This window comes from Dasypus novemcinctus, chromosome 9 (assembly GCF_030445035.2).
Source record: "Dasypus novemcinctus isolate mDasNov1 chromosome 9, mDasNov1.1.hap2, whole genome shotgun sequence".
Taxonomy (NCBI): Eukaryota; Metazoa; Chordata; class Mammalia; order Cingulata; family Dasypodidae; genus Dasypus; species Dasypus novemcinctus.
The window spans coordinates 110943123-110964800 of NC_080681.1; the positions used below are offsets into that span (position 1 = coordinate 110943123).

The 21678-nt window shown below is 42.3% G+C and overlaps 1 pseudogene; it reads right to left on the reverse strand.

Moving 5' to 3' along the window:
* Window positions 1–6938: 6938 nt before the first annotated feature.
* LOC111765819 (cilia- and flagella-associated protein 300 pseudogene) overlaps window positions 6939–21678 on the reverse strand; it is a 31415-nt pseudogene continuing 16675 nt past the window's right edge.

The following is a 21678-nucleotide window of genomic DNA, read 5'->3' on the forward strand; positions in this document are numbered from 1 at the left end:
AAAAGAAGTCACTAAGACCTTTCGTTGTTGTCTCAGCTCTTCCCACTAATCCAAATGAAACTTGAAGTACCACTTGGGCAGAAAGTGGGGCTGAGCGACTGGACTTTGCTAAAGGCTATCATGCACCAGCCTCCATGGCACCTTCTCTATCTTCATCTCTTCTGAATTCCTGGAGCCCAGGGTAGGTGGCCCTGTTGCACCGTCACCCAAGCCCCAGCCTTCCACAGCCTCACCTCTTTCACACTCAACATCTCCACCACTGGCCTTGACCTTTCTGTCCCCTTCCTGGCCTGTTCACAATGGACTCCACTCCTGATCCCTGCTTGGTCTACTCGTTCCAGCATCTTGCTTGCTGGGCTGCTCCTCTTTAGCTTCAATTCCCACTTGCTCCTTGTATTATTCTTTTTCGGCTCATTCTGGGAAACATCTCCGTTGTCCAGCTTGGTCCGTGGGACACAAAAAGTCAAAAACTTTGCCTCCCTTCTCCAGCAGAGCCCGTTGGCAAACACACAGGCCCAGCGTTCTCCAGGAACCCTCTGAGGATCTCCCATCATACTGAGCTTCCAGAAAGCCCAGGCTGGGTGAGCAGGTTGAAGGAAGGGCAGCAGCCAGCAGGGTTCCCCCTTTACCACGCCACCTGCCACCGCTCCCCCATACCTTCATGCCACTCCTCACATACCAACCTCAGGTGCACTCCTTGGCCCAAAGCACTCAACGGGAAGAGCGTCAGGGGCAAGCACCCTGGCGGGAAATGACTGGCCTGTGTAATAATTAGCCTCTAGTCACCCGGCCCCAGCCATGGCTCTATTCAGATTCTTTCAACACTTAAAAATTTCCAAATAGCAACTTGGGTGACATTTTGATGCCAAAAATAGTTTTGGAAGGAAGCAACATGCCCCCGATGTCTCTAGCTGGGGGAAGCCAGATACTTGATATTTCAGCATGTGATAACCATATAAATTCTGAGGCTGGAGGAAATTTCAGCAGAGCAGTGAGCCCTGAACTCAGGGCAAAACAAATTGCACAGTGTCTAAGGAATGTGCCCCACCTCTTCTGGGCCTCCCAGAAATCCATAGCCCCTAGGCTGGTTTTGGTGTCCTAGCTTCCTGTACGAACAGATCTAAAGAAGAGAAACAAGGTACACAAAAGCCTTTTCATCTTAACTATAGAAATGTTCATGGTGAAATGAGTCCTTGGGTTGGCTTTAAAATATTCCAGTTAAAAAAAAAAGTGGGAGAAGAGGAGATAAATGAAAAAGTTTGCAAAATATTGATCATTTTTGAAGCCAGGGAATGGGTACATGAGAGTTCGCACTACCATTCTCTATTTTTATATAAGTTTGAAATTTTCATAACAATATTTTTTTTTTAAAGAAAGGAAGAAAAGACCCATGGGAGGCTAATCCTCAGCTGTCTTTTCATCTGGAGTCATATTAGTTATTTCTCTCTGGCACATAGTCAAAGACCATAGATACAGCCAAGTGAGCATGGAGTTACTCACTTGCAGGCAATTTATATAGCCTGTTATTTTTTAACTGCACTAATTAAAATTAATGGCAAAAATAGATGCTGCACAAGAAATAATTATCAAGTGGTGGCTGTACTTTAAAAGAAACGACAACACATCCAAATGATTCATTCAACACAGCCTTTATTGAACTTACGATGTGACAGAAACATACAGCGCTGAAGCCTGGTGCTACGTTCCAAGGTCCAACTTTCTATTTAATCACCGCATGACCTTGACTGAGGTATTCAACCTTTCTGCATCTCATCTGTAAGAGAACTACTGTGAGAATCAGATGAGATGATGCTTGCCAAGTGTCTGATAACAGCGGGAACTAAACAATGACACATTTCCCTACCCTGCTGTTCCCAGGGGTCACAGTCTAGCCGGGAAGACGGTCACTCACTCCAGCTCCTCCAGAATTCAACAAAAAGGTTCCTTCTGCACTTTTTGACCAATGTCAGAACGAATGTTTTCAGACATTGGAACTCACAACCTTACAAAGGATTTTTAAAGCAGTGTCTGTTTTATATATATATATATTTCAGTTATAGACATTATAAATGCCTGTGTAGAAAAATTAGGCAAGACAGAAGAGTATAAAGAAGAAAAGTAAAAACACCCCCAAACCAGAAGTAAGCACTAGTGGAAGACATTGTTTATTAACCAACCTACTGGATATCCCTGCTCTTCTCTCATTACTGCCTACACCATAGAGACTGAGAAGCTAAATAAGACCAGGCTCCTTGTAGCTGCGAGTGGCTACAGGACAAGGTTCTGGTCAAAGAGACCTAAGCAGAAATCTGCTGGGACATCTTAAAAAGTTCTTCATGTTCCTGATAAAAGAGACAGACACTGCAGGCACCGCGCGACTCGCCTTCCTCCTTCTTCTGCCTGGAATGAGGCCATGATACTGAGCTTGGGCATCTGTCTTGTGACCATAAAGAAAAGGGACTCGCACAGAGGCCAGCCCAGACATCATCAAGCTGCTGATGTCAGGCCCCCAGCCACCTGCTTCCAGACTACTTAGGAGAGAAAAATAAGCCCTTCTGCATTTAAGCCACTGTAAGTCAGGTTTTCTGTTCCTTGGAGCTGAAAGCATTCCCAATTCACACAACACTTAAGACTTTTGGTGTGTTTCCTCCTCGTTTTAACAGAGTTGAGAAATCCTACCTGTAATTTTATGTTCTGAGGTTTTCATATGCCACTAAATAATAAGAATTTTCTCACATCACCAAAAACCATCCCAAAACCCCAAATTACTGTGCGTCATGTAGGTTTTTTTTTTAAGATTTATTTTTTCTTTGTTTCTCTCCCCTTCCCGCCCCCCCCCCCCCAGTTGTCTGCTCTCTGTGTCCATTCACTGTGTGTTCTTCTGTGACTGCTTCTATCCTTATCAGCGGCACTGGGAATCTGTTTCTTTTTGTTGCGTCATCTTTTTGTGTCAGCTCTGCGGGTGTGCGGCACCATTCCTGGGCAGGCTGCACTTTCTTTCGCCCTGGGCGGCTCTCCTTATGGGGCGCACTCCTTGCGTGTGGGGCTCGCCTACACGGGACACCCCTGCATGGCAGGGCACTCCTTGCACGCATCAGCACTGCGCATGGGCCAGCTCCACACGGGTCTAGGAGGCCCGGGGTTTGAACTGCGGACCTCCCATGTGGTAGACAGATGCCCTATCCACTGGGCCAAGTCCACTGTCATGTAATTATGTCCCATTTTCATATTGCCAGAAATGTAGTCTCCAATTTTATACTGTTATAAATCAACATGGGATAAACTTCCTTGCTTATAAATCTTTGACTGCATCTCTGAAAAATTCTTTAAGATAGATTCTAGGAGAATTATTAGGTCAAAAGTCACAAATTACTAGGTTGAAGGCCTATAAAGGCTAATCTGGTATTTAAGCCTAAACAGATTAGTTATATAACAAGAGTAGAAAGCTAGCAACCTGTGCTGATACCCTCTGGGGCACAAGTCAGAAATCAGTCAATCAGCCAACACACGCTCGTTGAGTGGCTCCTGCTCTCCAGGCATTCTGCAAGGCACTGGCTATAAATGAGTGCAGACCTGTTGTTGAGGAGATGAACAGACACACAAGAGATTCCTTTTCTCGACAGCTACCCAGAGAGACAGTGGCTGCTTTTTCTGGGACCATGGGCAACTGACGAAAGGACCGCTCACCTTTTAAAGTTGAAAAGCAAAAGACCAACTGAGAAACTTATTTTTTGACCTACATGGCAAATAAAAGGTGAAAATACTTAACATACGACCATAGTCCAGTCTGGATCATGCAGCCATAAAAAAGTTGTAAAATAAATATTTAGACACATCGAAACATATTCAGGGTAGGTTTTAAAAATAAAAAAGCAGATTTTAAACAGTATATACAGTGTGAACTTATTTTAATAAGACTAAAATTATACATATTTTTAGAAGACTGGAAGAATATATACCAATATGTTCACCATGAATTCTCAGGGTGGTATTGGGTGGGCACAGGCCAACTGAGATCAAATACAAGGTATGATAACGGGACCGAAATAATGTGTCTCGGGTGGTTTGTTAACTGGCTCTGACAGCCCCTCCCAGAGCACCAGTGGCGTATCTGTCCCCCTGAATGCGTCCCCTCCCACGTGTCCCTGCCCTGCCATGAACGCCACCTCCCTTCTTTCCTCAATCACAAGGCCGCTACTCTGCTCTTCCTTCTAAACATACCTCCTAGGTCCTGCCCTATCCTCCAGCTGGAGGTCCAGCCTGAATTTAACAGACTTTTCTATACTTGGGAGCACAGAAAACAAAGGAAAGACATTGGAGACTTCAAAAGTCTGATGAAGAAATAGAATTTTAAAACACAACATTTTGAAAGACTTTAAATATTTGATACCTATTAGATCCTCTGAATGTTTTACTGTCTATACCCTGACTTGAGGAAGAACTTCCATTACAACTTTAAACATTAATCTGGGAAAGAAAATCAGCACATGAAATAAATATATATATAACTCTTTCCATATCTGTACTTATAGAAAAAAAAGTATTTTAGAAATATAATGTTAATTATCCCTTGTTGGATTTTGAGTGATTTTAATTTTCTTCCTTATAATTTTTTATATTTTCCAAATTTTCAGATAATTTTATTACCAAAAAGTAAATTAAACATAGCATTATAGACTTTGGAATCAGGCAGATGGGTTTCCATTCCAGCTATGTCAATTTGAGCAAGTTTTTAACCTCTCGAAACCTCAACGTCCTTCTCTTTAAAGTGGGAATAATAATAATATTTGTGCCTCATAGTGTTATCATGGGCATTAAATGAAACAGTATGGGTAAATTGCTTAGCACAGGACCTGCCATCAGAATGTCCTCAATCAACGTAAGCAATGATGATGATGATGGAGGAGGAGGAGACAGAGAATGGCTTACAGAATGTTCTTTAAAATCTCTACAAAAGTCATTATTTTTAAAGATGGTTCACACAACTTCTCTAATTAAAAAAAAAAAAGTGATTTAATGAGGTCTACCTTCACAGTGCCATGACCAGGGTGTCAGCCAATCTCCTTTAACTTTTGAAGGCATTGAATTCCATATAGCAAAAGTTCCCTCTCAGTATACTGGTGCTTCCTGTCTACAAATAGTACTGACACCAGGTTCAAAATATAAGTTCAATCAATAGAAAATAATTTTTGGATGTTTGTTCTGCATATTGAAACAGAAAGTCCCTCCAATCCCAATCTTCCACTCCCGATCACTAAATGCCCAGCGCCCCCAGCTGTGCATCCTACTTCAGGCTCTTTGAGATGAACAAAGCGATTCTCCTACTATTGGTGAAATCCTAGGTCGGTGCTCACTGCCTTCATTTCCCCAAAGCAGTAGTTCACCATTAACATACCATTATTTGAAGGGGGAGCAGGCCTTCTCCTTTCCTCACCATTTCAGCTCCCCACAACTTTCTCCTTCAAGAGAAACAGTGCTGTCAGCTGAAAGCAACCAACACAATGGAGAGGTTTGCCTTGAAAACTGACCAGCGACCCCTCCTAATGTGGACTCACTATCTCTTTCCAAAAGGAGGTATGGAAGAACAAAGAATTCTTCCAGACAACTGCTACATTGACAAGGGATCCAAAGGGCCTTAGCTCTTTGTTATTCTTCTACAAACCAGGACTCTCACTCCCTCTTCCTCCCTTGATGGCTCAGTAGTGTTCTCCTCAATTCCCACGAGAATGGCAGACTGTGTACAAGCATTTTCTCCTCTCCCTTCTAAGACCATGTTAGAACGAGAGTAAAGGACTTTAAAAGGCATAAACCTGGAGCAACAAAGAGATTGGGAAGTCAGCGTCAGAAGTCAAGAGGCTTCAAAATATTTTTGGAAGGTGGAAAGTGGATACAAGAGTGTTGACCGATGAGGCAGATGGAGAAAGCTCAGGACCCAAATAAAGTTTGGAGGGTGCTACAGCCAAGGAGGGTGCTGGGGTGCTGAACTACACGGCCGAACTCCCAGAAGCTCCAAACTAGAAGGCAGGAAAGATGATGGAGTGGGAAGAGACACTGAAGACAGGGTTAATTAAAGATTTACATGTAGACCATCCATCTCCCCTCTCCCACCCCCACCCCCACAGATTATACACTCCCCTCTTTCCCGCTTCTACATGCAAAATGATCTGGAGCTTGGCACTTATACTCCCAGCAAAAAAAAAAAGTCAAATGATTCTTTTCTAAAGAAATTGAACATTCTGGAGAGATGAGGAACTGAGGAACAGCAAATAAGGATATCAGACCACCCCCCACCCCACCCCATCCCTCCTCTGCTGTTGTTAAGATGGGTTCCCTTTCCGATTCAAAATAAATTTTAAAAGTTGGACAAGGAAGACATGATCCACATGTAGAGAAAAAGTACTAAATTAAAAAACAGGCAATGCTTAGAATGAGGAGGCAGCTAGAACAGATGAAAATGGTAGGGTCCCTCTGGAGACTAACATAATGGTTAACGGTGTAGTGAACCCTGGTGCTGAGCCACCTGGACTAAATTCCAGCTCCACCATTTGACCTCTCTGTGGTTCAGTTTTCTAGGCTGCAGAATGGGAATCCTGCTCTACCTTCCTCTTCGGCAAGTTGTAAAGATTAAATTATTCATTGCACATAATAACTAAAAATGTGCCCAGCACATGATAATCACTCAAAAAAGATTAGCAATTGATTAGTTACTCACAACAAGAAAATAGAGGCATAAAAATGAATACCAAGGGGAAAACTGAAATGGGAAAGGCATAGTCCAAAAATAAAACATGGCCTCAGTTTGAATAACTGAGGGTATGTATGAAACAAGAATCCAATTGAAATTGGCTGCAAGGGCATTTTCCTTCAAGTGACAATGAAATTGTGAAGAAGGAAATGTCATCCTAGCATATTACCTGGCTCTACTTACAGAGTCATCATAACGTAAACTCTGTTTATTAGAGGTCAAAAGATAACAACGGAAAGTTGGTGGGAAAGGAAAGAAGTTTAAGAAGCTAAAATACATAGTATCAAAATTAGGACAGGAAAATAAGAACGGAGCTTGCATAACAAGAAGTCAATAGAAATGTCAAAAATTAATATTAAAAATTAACCCATACAATGCAAACTTTAGAGATATGGTGGTGACCACTAGAAGAACTAAAGAGAGAACCATTTAAAGTGGTTACTCCCCGGCCGCTTTCTGAGGGTGAGAGGGCATTACAGTCCTCAGGCACCTAGTTTATTTAGTAATTATCTAAACGACACCATCTCTGGCCCCTATAGCAGCTCAAGGTTTAGAGCACTAGGCCACAAATCTCAGCTCTTTTATCAGAACCTAATCGTTCAACCTTTCCAAAATGCAGTCTTTCTATATGCCTAGAGGTGTTGGCAAACATGCTGTCTTCTTAGGTGATGGTGAGAAGGAGCCCATAGAGGCGCTCCATTATAGTTCAAAGGAATGGCTGGAGCTGCTCTTTGAGGCCAATTCAGCTTCTGGCAGACTCTTTCCCTGTTTAATTCTGAATCTGAAACTGAAATGATTGTTAATCATAAAACAAACTGCAAAAGCACACAACGTTCTGACCAGAGATCTCAGCCCACCTGGGTAATCCAGGTGAGCTGAGGTCGAGCCAAATGGGCAATTAGGCTGGTGGTTTCAGCAGAATTTGTTCCTCCCGACATAGACCTGGGCAGGCTTTTCCAGCTCTGACATGCTGTGACATCTTTAGCTGCTTCCCACTTGCTTTAGTTACTGACTTCCTTGGATACTAAAGTTGCTTGGTAAAGCTTCTCATTATCTACTCCTGCTTACCACATGGCAAGACACCCAAAGCATTTTATTCTCCAGAAATAAAAATAACACTTTGAGCAATTATTATCAGTTGCTAGACTAGCAACTCTTTTTCATATGTGCCACCTCATTTGACCTTGACAATTGCCTTTTGGTAGACGTTATATACCAGTGAAAGGAAGGAAGATCAGGAAGTCAGTGATTTCAGAGGCCACACAGCTAGTGAACGGTTAAACCAAGACCCAAACCCCAGGCTGCCCAACCCTAACACTCTTGACGATATACCATGATGTCTATACCACACCTTTCACGTTCTTCAATATTGCCCTGAAAGTGTGATGTGTTGTGGTAATTGGAGGTTTTTGTGGACTGCGGAAACTTACGTTCTTAAATTGGTCCACTCCTGGGGGTGTTGATTTATTTGGTTAGATTCAGTTAAGGGTCATGTGATTAGATTACTCCAGTAAGTCATAGCCCAGGGTGGTTCTTAATCCTCTTAGTGGAGTCCTTTATAAATGGAAGGAATTTTCAGAAAAAAGGCCAGAGACAGAGAGGAACTCCCAGAAACTGAGGAAGCCGGGAGAGCAAGAAGCTGAAATCAATGGAATCCTGGTGAGAGGAAGTGAGAAGCGGAAAGCAATGGGGCCCAGGGGAGAAGGTGGAGACCACAGGTGCTACCATGGACCTGACTGCCCACAGCTACAGCTTGGGAGAAAGTCTCCTGACGATGCCTTGATGTGGGCACTTGCACAGCCTCAGAACTGTAAGCTTCTACGTTAATAAATCCCCATTGTAAAAGCCAACCCATTTCTGGTATCTAGACTTGGCAGCCTTCTGCAAACTAAAATACATGGTAATCAATAAATTCCAATTTACACCCGGCTTGGTCAATGCAGCTGCCACTGGCCATATGTGGCTATTGAGCTCTTGAAATGTGACTGGTCTAAATCGAGATGTGCTGAAGTATAAAACAGACACTGGATTTCAAAGACTTAGAATAATGAAAAGAATATAAAATACCTCATTAATAATTTTATATTGATTACACATTAAACAAGGTTTTTTATATACTGGGCTAAATAAAATATGCTATTAAAATCAGTTTCACTGGTTTCTTTTGGCTTTTTTAATGTGGCTGCTAGAAAATTTTAAATTCTAGATGTGACTCACGTTATATTTCTATTGGACAGAGCAAGCTAGACTACCCAATTAAAGGAGGGACCTGTGGACCTGTGGTTCAATGGAAAGAACACCAGTGAAGAAGTTAGAGAACCTGAGTTCAAGTACTGGCTTTACCATCATCTGTGTGGCCTTAAGCAAATCACATACCCTCTCTGAGTCTCAGTTTCCTGAGGGTTGGATCAGATGATCTAAATGAGTCCTTCCACCCTGACAGTCTAAATTTATACCAGCAATTCCCTCAGCCCTCAGCACGCATTTACATCTTTACCTTGTGTGGTTTTCTCAGCTGAGAGTCCAATCTGCACTTTCTAGATCATAAATTCCTTGAAGATAGAAAAATAGTTAATTTAACCACCCCTCTGACCCCTGACCTCAGTCCATTACACTAAACTAAGCACAAAATCAGCACGTAATAATAACTTGTTGGTGGTTCGAATACTTGTTTAAAATATACATTCACTAACCCCAGCTTCCTTCTCGTCATCTCTCTATTCCCTGCCCCACCCCCCAGCCCAGGGCTTCCACAGTGATCCAAATATTTGAGTTTCAAACAGTATATAACAAGCAGAGTGGATGTAGCTCAGTGGTTGAGCGCCTGCTTAGCATGAAAAGGGCCCAGGTTCAATCCCCAGTACCTCCTCAAAAAAAAAAGGAGTGTATAACGAGAGTACGTGTCGGCAAGAATTTAAGCAACTTCTTGTCATCCAAGATGTACAAAAGGTCAAGTGAAAAGCTAAAGAGTGGGTGCTATCATCCAGACAAGGACCTCTGATCCTACTTGGATCATCGGAAGTAGTAGGAAATTATAAATAAGTGGATGACTTTTTGTTCTGGGTCTGTTTGCACCCATTTTGAATAGACATCCCAGATCACGTTGGAGATTATGAAACTATCCTAATCAAAATTAAAACATAAGTGAGTTCACACTATGAACGGGTTCTCCAATTTCTGTTTTTAAGAATATGTTCTGGGTTTAATTGGATTATTAACCACCTAAGGACAAGCACAATCATCTTGATATTTGGTGCCTTCATGGCACTGTGTAAATTGGAGAGAGCCAAAAAATATTTGCTCATGTAAGAAAAGTCACAACACCAGTTATCAACTTCAGGAACTGGCGTTAGATGAAGTATTCATTTAGAGCTCATGTAAAGTGAACTCTTACTATGAGCTAGGCCCTGTGCTAGGCTGTGAGTGATCACAGTTAATCCTCTTCAGAGCTCTATGAGGTAGGCTACTATTATAATGCCCTGTTCAGCTCACTCCAGAAATATGTCCAGAGCTCCTACTGTGCGTCAGGTACTATTCTAGGAACTGGCATCTCTATTCTCATGGGCCTTACATTCTAGTGAGAGGGAGATAATAAACTAGTTTACAAATAGAAAACACAATTCCACATAATAATATGGGCTTAAAGTAAGTAAGACGAGGTACATAGGATAAGGTGTTAGAGACTGAGGGTGAGGATGAAGCTCCTGCAGGTTATAATGTCAGGTAAGGCCTCTTTGAGAAAGTGACCCTTGAGCTGAGCCTTGAAATGTGAGCGAGGCCATCTATGCAGGGAGAGTCCCATGGGAAGGATACTGCAGGCAGGGTAGCCAGTCAGGGAAAGGCTCTCAGGCAGGCAGCAGCACGTGTTGAAGGGGTCCTGTGTGGCAGGGGCATTGGCCAACCAGGGAGAGGGCACTGAGAGTTGACCTCGAGAAGTCGCCAGGGACCTGTTCACATAGGACTTTGTGGGCCATGGTCAGGATTTTGTATTTTATTCTAAATTGATGGTGAGCCACTGAAAAGTGTCAAACAGTGACATTATGCTATATGAAGAATGGGCCGTAGGGAGGCCAAGAGTGGAAGCCAGGAGAGCAATTAGGAGGCTACACTGCAGTGGTCCAAGTGAGAGATTGTAGTGGTCTGAGTGTGGGTGGTAGCCACTGAGATGGTGAAAATTTGGTAGATTTGGAACATATTTTAGAAGTAAAGCCAACTTACTTGCAGGAGGTAGGGAGTGAGGGAAAGTGTGGAGTCAAAAAGGAGCCCTAGGTTTGGGACTTGAGCAAAGGAATTGAGATGGACACAATTCAAGCAGCCACAGGAAGGTGTGTGAACAGAGCAGGGATTCGATTTCAGAAATGTTACCTTGAGCTGCCTATTAAACATCCAGCTACAGTTGTCAGCAAAGCAGTTGGCCATGGATCTGGAGATAGGTGGAGACAAGAGAGTGGGAGACATGTAAATGACCTTAAGACCATGGAACTGGGAAATATAATCTGAGAGGAGAGCATATATAAATAAGAGAAAAGTGGAGAAAACAACACATGCCTTTTCAAGCGCTCTATTACTAACTGGTTGCTGGGAGGAAAATGCAACTTTACAATGGAAAGCTCCATTTCTCACCACCTTTACCCAGTGATCTATTAGATCACTAATAATAGAGAGAAAACAGGCATTGCTTGTATGCAATAATGCAAGATGAAGTATCATCACTTCTGAAACATTTATGGTAAAATATTTTACCTAAGTCCAGGGAGCCTTTACATCTAACTCCCAATTTGCAGGACATATAGGACATAAAGGAACATGTTGTCATATGAGGAAGGTGGGACATTCCTCAGGACAACACCAACCTAGTGCCTTTAATCAATGTCATGGGAGGAAAAAGTGGTTGGGGAGACTCTTCTCGATTAAAAGAGACATAAGAAATAAAACACCAATGTGTGATCCTTGCTTAGATTCTAGTTTTCACAGCCTATGACCTATGGAGAGTCTGGAGTTTTTCGATACTTGTAAGCTAACAAGTTAGCCTGCACAATTTCACAAAGGCTGGCAGATGACATGAGACCCTTGAGTTAGAGACATAGGACATTATAAGTCACAACACACTGAATTTCATGTTTGCACCGATTTCCAAGACCCATGGGACTATGACCCAGATGCAAGCTGTGCACTCAGTAGGTTTGTCACACCTGAGGAAAGTGAGTGTAGGAAAACCACATCTCTTTTTTTTATTTGCAGAACATTTTTTTATTGAGGATTTTAAGTGTAACAATGAATTCAAAGGAATTGTTTTGTTTTTCACACCTCTATAGATATAAATCCTTAGGCAATGAAGAAATGTAACGAAATACAAGTTAAAACTAACAATTCATATTAATGATCAATCTTCTGCTGAAATTTCAATCCAGAATTAACTTCTAAAATAACATGTAAGATTGAGGAAATTGCTTGAATTTTAATATTATAAAAATGAACTAGATTTTTAGTAGCTTTTAACTTTCTGTAAAAATTCCACAACTGGTAATGGTATATAGATTATATTGGGGATGGGAATTATTCCTGTGTTAGCATTCCAGGCAAATTTAAAGAAAGGCATCTTCATGTTTGCTTTCTTCTGCTCTAAGCAGGCTCTTTACATTTTACTTGCCGTAACAACTTGCAAGTAAACGTTCACTTATAAATTAGTGTTGAATTTAAAAACTGGTAAATAAAAAAAGAATAGTAGATATGGGTAATCTGAAAGAGCATTGTTAAGGCATTTCCCCCACACCATAACAATGGTATAAAACGTGAACATGACGTTTGATAGGATCCACAATGAAGTATGAAAATGTCTGTTCATGACTCTTCGTTGAAGGGTAGCACATACCAGCAGAATCAAATGCTGTAACTTCAAAGATAGAAGAGGTAATCTGTATTTTCTTGGTTTGAGGATGCTTTCGAACACTCACCAGATCCTTATAGATAAGGTTTGTAGTTTCCAGATACGGATTACGCTCATCTTCATACTGACAAAGGGCTTCACCAAGGCAAAGATGTTTGAAAAGACAAAACAGGAACTCCTCTCTATCTGACTGGCTGAATACCTCATATTTTTCTGAGTCTTCCATTAGCAAAACTTTTCGTAACTCATCAGAAATGAGAAAAGGATCACAAAACGAATCTAAACACTTAACAATATGTCCATTGTCTCATACAATATCTTCATCGTATAACCGATTAAAAAAATGACATTGAAAGCTGTGTGCAAGGTACGTTTATAGCTTCAATTTTTTTTCACTTCAGTTCCTAATGTAATCCATTGTCCAGAAGAATCAGAACGAAGTCATCCTTCTGGCAAGCCTGAAAGGTCTCGTCAAACCCAAACGCCTGCGCCTGGATTCTGCCTAGCATGGACCACCGGCACAGCCCGCTGGTGGTCTCCTGCGCACTCAGAGACGGGAAGGTTCTCTGAGGCAGCCACCTGAAGTAGTAGCCGCCCCAGTCCCCCGGCTCTCCGGCTGCCATCGTGGTCGCAGCCCCCACATCTCTTATGTTGGCTGCAAACAAACCTGCCCAACATATTTTTTCCTGGAGGAAGACATTCTCTTCATTACACTGGGCGGTAAATGATTCTGAGAGGCGCACTGCCTGTCTTCCAAGGTTGTCACTCTAAAGGCATCCTTGGAAAGATTCTCATGTGACATGCAGAAACACAAGAGACCTGTGGAGAACGATTTACTAACAGGGGACAATATGAGATATTTAAATCTGTACTGAAAATGAGATAATGTTAAGGAAGTATTATTTCTTTTGTTAGATACAATGATGGTATTGTCGGTAGGTAAGAAAATGTTCTAATTTTCAAGAGATGAATATTGAAATATTTAGGAATGAGATGTCATGATGTCTATAATTTACTTGAAAATATAAAGACATGAAAATATGGCAAAAGCATATTGTTAAATCTCAATGATGCTCTATGAATTTTCATTATACTAGTCTTTCTACTTTCCAATGTTCGAAATTTTTCTTTATGAAAAGTAAAAAAATGCTAATCTTTTTTTTTTGGTGGTAACAGGGATTGAACCCAGGACCTCAAGTATGGGAAGCAGGCACTCAGTCACTGATCTATATGCCTCCTCAATAAGAGTCGTTGTTTTGTTTTTTGGTTTTTTAAATTTCTCTCCCCTTCCCCCCCCCCCCAGTTGTCTGTTCTCTTTGTCTATTTGCTGCGTCTTCTTTGTCCGCTTCTGTTGTTGTCAGCGGCATGGGAATCTGTGTTCTTTTTGTTGCGTCATCTTGCTGTGTCAGCTCTCCGTGTGTGCGGCGCCATTCCTGGGCAGGCTGCGCTTTCTTTCTCTCTGGGCAGCTGTCTTTACGGGGCGCACTCCTTGCACATGGGGCTCCCCTACATGGCATGTGGCAGGGCACTCCTTGCACGCATCAGCACTGCACGTGGGCCAGCTCCACACGGGTCAAGGAGGCCCGGGGTTTGAACTGTGGGCCTCCCATGTGGTAGACGGACGCCCTAACCACTGGGCCAAGTCCGCTTCCTCGTTGTTTGTTTGTTGTTGTTTGTTTTTTGTCTTTATTTGTTGTTTTTTTTTAGGAAGTACCAGGGATTGAACCCAGGACCTCATACATGGGAAGCAGGTGCCCAAGCACTGGAGCTACATCTGCTCCCCAACTTTTAAGTTACAAACATAATACATATCTGGGATAAAAGAAAGTGTTGAATTGTCAAATCAGACTCTCATGAATCATAGATCTTACCCAGGACAAAACTCTGCTAATTCAAAGGAAATAGGCAGGGGGAAGCGGACTTGGCCCAATGGATATGGTGTCCATGTATGGCATGGGAGGTCTGCAGTTCAAACTCCAGCCTCCTTGACCCATGTGGAGCTGGCCCGTGCTCAGTGCTGATGTGCACAAGGAGTGCAGTGCCACGCAGGGGTGTCCCCTGCGTAGGGAGCCCCGTGCGCAAGGAGTGCGCCCCGTAAGGAGAGCCGTACAGCGTAAAAGAAAGTGCAGCCTGCCCAGGAATGGCACTGCACACACGGAGAGCTGACACAACAAGATGACGCAACAAAAAGAAACACAGATTCCCAGTGCCGCTGATAAGGATAGAAGCAGTCACAGAAGAACAGACAGTGAATGTACGCAGAGAACAGACAACTGGTGGGGGGCAGGGAAGGGGAGAGAAATAAATAAAAAATAAATCTTTAAAAAAAACAAAGGAAACAGGCAATAATCCTAGAAACTGGCCAAATCTGAAACCATTAATGCAGCTCCCATAAATACTTTCTTTCCCATTTTAGGACATACCATGATTTGGATTTTACACGCAAGGCTTTGGTAATTATGCGTGACTTCACTTTCACAAGGGGGACATATTGGATATGGAGCCCCTTCACATTGTAGCTCGTTAATTAAACAGTTTACTGAGATTTTCCAAAAAACTGTGCCCCATAAATCTATAAATTCCAAGTTTATTTACAATAACAACCTTGGCAGACCAAGTATATCCTGCTAAACGCATTTTACAAATAAAGACTCTCTGCCATCATCTCTCTGCTAGTAAACACCATTCCTTTGTTTACCTGGAACTCTGGTTACTAGACTGTTGGCAAGGCAATCTAGGTGGAAACCCTTTTTTCCTTCCCAAAGATCTTTGGTAAAGAGAAGTAATAGGTTACCAGTCTGCTGCTAACTCTTTCCCTCCCAGTGAATATGTTCTCATTGTAAAAATTCAAATATTATAGAAATGTCTAAAATAAAAAGCAGAAGTTCTGTTTCCCTCCTCCTCCTCAGTGTGTCTCACACTCGCCCTCTGGCTCCCCTTCCCAGAAATAACAACTGCTAACAGTTTGGAATGTATCCTTCCAGTCCCTTTAAATACATTTATGTTAATATATATGTATATACAAAGATATACCCTTGTGTTTGTTTGCTTTTTGTAAATAGGATCATGTCATACATATTATTTTTTTATTTCTCTCCCCTTCCCCCCCCACCCCAGTTGTCTGTTCTCTGTGTCTATTTGCTGCATCTTCTTCTTTGTCCACTTCTGTTGTCCTCAGCAGCATGAGAATCTGTTTCTTTTTGTTGCGTCATCTTGTGTCAGCTCTCCGTGTGGGCGGCACCATTCCTGGGCAGGCTGCACTTTCTTTCGTGCTAGACGGCTCTCCTTACGGGGTGCACTCCTTGCACGTGGGGCTCCCCTACGCGGGGACACCCCTGCGTGGCAGGACACTCCTTGCGCGCATCAGCACTGCACACATGGGCCAGCTCCACGCGGATCAAGGAGGCCCGGGGTTTGAACCACGGACCTCCCATGTGGTAGATGGACGCCCTAACCACTGGGCCAAGTCCGCCGCCCCCCATACATATTATTTGACAGCTAGCTTTTTGAACAAAAGTTGGATGTATTTTAATGACCATCCCTTTTAATTTCTTTATAGCATTTTCTACCAGAGTTAAAAGAGTATTTAACCATTCCTTTACTGATAGACATTTAGGCAGTTTCCAATGTTTCACATTAACAAATAATAATGTAATGAACACCTTGTTCATACACCTTCAGATTCAGGTGAAGTATTTCTGATAAAAAGAACAATTCTGTAGGATAAAATTTTTCTTTGGGACAGATAACTAGAAATGGAACTGCTGTGTTGAATGACAGCACATTTAACATTTTGACAGATACAGCCAAACTGCCCCCCAAGAAAGACCTTACTATTGCACACCCCACCGCAGTGTATGAAATACCCACACTCCTATACCAATAACCAACCCTGGTTATTATAAGACTGCTAAATTTTTCTTGTCTGATGGGCTAAAAATGACACCTCAATCTTTAATTAATATGTTCCACAAATACTTTTCAGCACTTACTATGTGCTAGTCTCAAGAGAGGGAGAAAGGCAAATGAGGAGGCGTCTCCCAGGGAGGAAAATAAGAGTCAAGGCATACGCCATGTGTGTAGGGGTCAGTGAGGAAACTGGGGTGGCTGGACTTGAGATTAGGAAGAAAAGCTGTGGGGCTAAACGCAATCAGCGCCCAACCCCAGGGAATGGGCCTTGGACCTACTAAGTGAATGGCAAGCAGCCAGTGCAGCTCCTCAAGTGGCAGAGGGACAAGGACCAAAACAGTGTTTTAGTTTGAATTACCCCAAAGTCAGACCCTAAGATGAGGACTGGAGTGCAAGTGCTTTATTTGGCAGGTGATCCCAGGAAACACCAGCAGTGGAGGGGGCAAGTGAGACGTGGAAAGGGAGGAAGCCAGCAACGGCTCCCTGAGCAGGTGATTGCTGGGGCAACTGGGGACTTTCTGAAAGGCTACAGAAAACAAAGCTGTCCCACCCAAGGGACAAAGAAGTTGGGGTATTTATCCCCCAACTCCCTTCCCCCCCAGTTGGGATTACCTCTGGTTGGGATTAACTCCTGCGACATTTCCAGCAGTTCTTGTGCACGAGCTGAGCAAGTTGTTGTGGCCAGAGAGCTCTCAGGCAGTGGGCAACAAGAAGCTATTGCGGTAAACAGGAACTGTCTGTGGGTGACCTCCAGGCCAGCCTAGGGACCAGGAGCCAGGCACTGCTACAGGGTTTTAGGACAACTGATTGGGCTTAGAAATCCTTAGCACTATGAACACGAAAGAGCCTTGAGCAATATTATGTCTAATGCTAAAGGAAATATGCTGAAAATGCATTGTCATTTGGCCAAACCAACAGCTTTACATCCAAAGTCTGTACCTTCTAACCTAATCACAAACTATAATGGTTAAAGTGTAAATGAAAAAGTAACTCAGATTATTCTTTTCATGGAACACAATGAACTACTAGTAAATAGTCATCTACAAAAGTCATTAACCAATTTGTCCCTTAGTTAATAATTTTCCATGTGCCCCATGAGATCCCACACTCTACTCCATATAAATAACTTCAGGTTCTCCACGAAGACATTTCTTCCCAACTTTACCCACTGCCCTCTAGTTCCAGAATGGCGTTTAATGGAACATGCAAGTGTATGAGCAAGAAAACTTGGAGAATTATTCATGAGTTCATGGTAAGTTTGACATCATAGCTCCTGGGACAGAATGGTTTTTTGTTTGATTTTTAATTTTTATTTTTAAGGAAGCTTTAGATTACATAAAAGTTACATTAAAAGTAGAGGGGGATTCCCATATGCCTTACCCTCTCTCCCTCCCACACTTTCCCACATCAACAATACCTTTCTCTTGAGACTAGCACATAGTAAGTGCTGAAAAGTATTTGTGGAACATATTAATTAAAGATTAATTCATTAATGTGGTACATTTGCTAAAATTGACAAACACACATTGAAGCGTTGCTGCTTACCATGGACTATAGTTTACACTATAATCTATTCCCTAGCCTGCACAATTTGGTAAGTTATGACAGAATATATAATGGCCTGTATCCATCACTACAATGTCATGCAGGACAATTCCAACATCCCAAAAATACCCCCGTATTACACCTCTTTTTCCCTCTACCTCCCCTCAGAACCTCTGGTGGCCATTACCTTTATATAAATAATGAAAGTTCTTCCACTGCCAGAATATCAATAGTCTATAATAGAGTAATAATAAGTTTACTTTAGTCCATTGTCGATTTCCCAATCTTGAGGATTTTGGGGTGGTGATGCCCACTCTATTTGTTTTGTTTGTTTGTTTGTTTGTTTGTTTTGTTTTGTTTTTTTCCAGGTTAGAAACTTTTATTTTCTCCCATTCCTGTTCTTCATTTCTCCCCAGATGTAACATGGGGTGGGGGCCCACTCTATTTCTAATTGAGAGGGGGCCTAGGTCCCATGGGGCAGATGGATGGAACAATCTTACTTGCAGTTGCAGACCCTCTCTTCCTTGGGATTCTTGTCCATCATTATCTCCATGTTAGTTGTCCCAGCTTAGTCCAATGAACTGGAGAGTAGGTGTTGCAACTCTGCTGAGATTCGGGATTCAACTGACACACGAACGGACCAAAGATTTAAGTCTCTAGGACATATATTTAACAAGTGTAGTGCTAGTTATAGGTTCAAATAAAAGGGGCAGGGAAGCGCCTGTGGCTCAAGCAATTAAGCTCCCATTTACCATATGGAGGACCCAGGTTTGATTCCTGGGACCTCCTGGAAAAAAAGAAAAAAGGTGTCCCAGACTTGCACAGCGTGGAAAGGCGCAGACTCCTGAGCGGTGCGGAGAAGCGAAGCGATGCACCAAAAAAAGGCAACAACACAACCAGATAAAAAAAGTGGGGCAGGGAGCAGTAGAGCCATGTATAGGGAAACTATAAATGAATCTAAGTCTGTTACACCATGGAGCATAAATTCCAGAGAAAGGCCCATTGACTGGGTGCCAAATTCCTGAGATTATTTGTCCTGCCTATAGTGTCTGGATGTCTTTAGAGCCCTCAGGAGGCCCACTGCTTGAGGTTCTGTTTACCATGGCAGTCAATGAGATCCTGCTAAGATATGCAAAAGCATCACCTCTGGAATCATCTCCCAACTCACTTTGAAATCTCTTAGCCATAAAAGCTCATTTGTATTTAATATTTCCCCCTTTAGTCAAGGTCTTTTTCCAGATGCATTGCTAGTTGGTGCTTGGTAATAATCCCTCAGTGCCAGGCAGCCTCATCCCCAGAGCCATGTCCCAAGCCAGGGCCAAGGTAATGCGTTTATGAGCTGAGTTTGGATTAGAGAGAGCCACATTTGAGAAACAAGAGGCTTTCAGGAGCTACCTCTTAGGCAATACACAAAACTAGGCTAAGTTTCAATTTCACAAGAAAAGGCTCATAAGTACGATTATCAATATCAAGAGCCTGGCGTAACGGTCTGTCTCCCTTCACTAGGCACTTCCCTTATACTCAGGGGATTCTTGCTGTTCTATTAGAGAATGTAGGACTCCCCAGGATGGGAATTCAATATTGTTTTGGTTATTTGTGTGGGTCTCCACACATGGAGACAGCACCTCATGACCACTTGAACATATTCATATGCCTTAGAGGCATGCCCCAGGAGCACCCTCCCCCCACACCTCATGTCCCTGACACCCTGCATCAGTGATCCTCCTCTGCCACAGCCGTGACCTTTCTGTGATCCAAAACTTCCCCAAAAATGAAGCCAAAAAAATAACCAAATAAACTTAATAAGAAAATGAAATAATAAGTATTAAAAATAACCAATAAAATACAAAAAAATTTTTAATTGAAATATAAAAATTTTTCAGGCATTGTGTCTTTAGTCACTGTAAGATCTGTTGTCTTGTATGTACAGTAACAACTTCCTCGATATATTCCCTCAGTGTCTTATTTTTTCCGTTTTATCTTTGAAAAAGCTTTAGGTTACAGAAAAGTCACATAGAAAATTTAGGGGATTCCCGTATACCCCAGGCCTTCCCCCTTTTCCATTCTCCCCTATTAACAACATTTTATGTGCAGGTGGTACATTTGTTACAATTGATGTACAAATAATGAAGCATTGCTACAGAACAAGTCTAATGCCCTAAAAATGCCCTATGCTCCATCTATTCTATCTTTCCTCCCCTTCCCCTTGGACTCTATGATAACCATTAAGTTTCAAATTTTGAAGAATAAGATCATAGTTACTTGCATAATATTGAGGATTGACATATTCGTCTGTTTTCTTTTATCAGACAGTGCCTATGCTCTCAAGGGATTCTTGTCCCTCTAATTGAGAACACAGCAGGACTCCCCAGGATGGGAGTTTAATATTTTCTTGTTTATTGTGTAGGTCTCTACCCACTGAGATAATGAACACTTACATCAAAATACATTTTGAATAGAGTATTAAGACCAAGTTAGAAGAGTCTCCTGTCCTTGGTGTTCTTTGGTAAAATTTTTCCACCAAGGAGGCTGATATGCAAGTCTTCAAGAGGAATCATGGGAGATAGTAGAAAGTGTATTGGGGCGGCAGACTTAGTCCAGAGATTAGGGCATCCGTCTACCACATGGAAGGTCCACGGTTCAAACCCCGGGCCTCCTTGACCCGTGTGGAGCTGGCCCATGCGCAGTGCTGATGGGCAAGGAGTGCCGTGCCACGCAGGGGTGTCCCCTGCATAGGGGAGCCCCACACGCAAAGAGTGCGCTACACAAGGAGTGCGCCCCATAAGGAGAGCCACCCAGCGTGAAAGAAAGTGCAGCCTGCCTAAGAACAGAGCCGCGCACACGGAGAGCTGACACAACAAGATGACGCAACAAAAAGAGACACAGATTCCCGTGCCACTGACAACAACAGAAGCGGACAAAGAAGACGCAGCACATAGACACACAGAACAGACAACCGGGGCGGGAGGTGAAAGGGAGAGAAATAAATAAATCTTTAAAAAAAAAAAAAAAAAAGAAAGAAAGTATATTGGGACTGAAAGTCAGGAGTCCTAGCTCCTGTTACTGGCTCTGTCACATGCTTGTTGCATGGCCATGAGCAAATCACTTTACTTACTCATCTATTGATTCCTTACTTCACTCAAACATCATTCCTTTGAGCACCTGCTCTGGGCCAGGCCCTCTGTTAGGTACTAAAAGAAAAAAAAAAAAAATCAAAAAGTGAGGGAGAAAAATTATATGATTATCTCAATAGAGGCAGAAAATGCATTTGGTGAAAGTCAACATCCTCCTTTCATGATTAAAATTCTTAGCAGACTACAATATAAGGGAATTTATATTGATCATGGATTTTTTTTTCAACGTACAGCTTATTTTATATATGATGGCGAAGTGTTTGAGATCAGGAATAAGATCTGGATGCCCAGGTATCACCATTTTGTCTCAGCATTGTCCTGAAGGTCCTAGTTAAAACAGCAAGTCAATGAGGCAAAACAGAGAAATAAAAGATAAAAAGATTAAAAGCTATGATGGATATTGTCATATGCCAAAAGTCCATAGATGTTAGGTCTATTTCTGGACTCTCTAATCTATT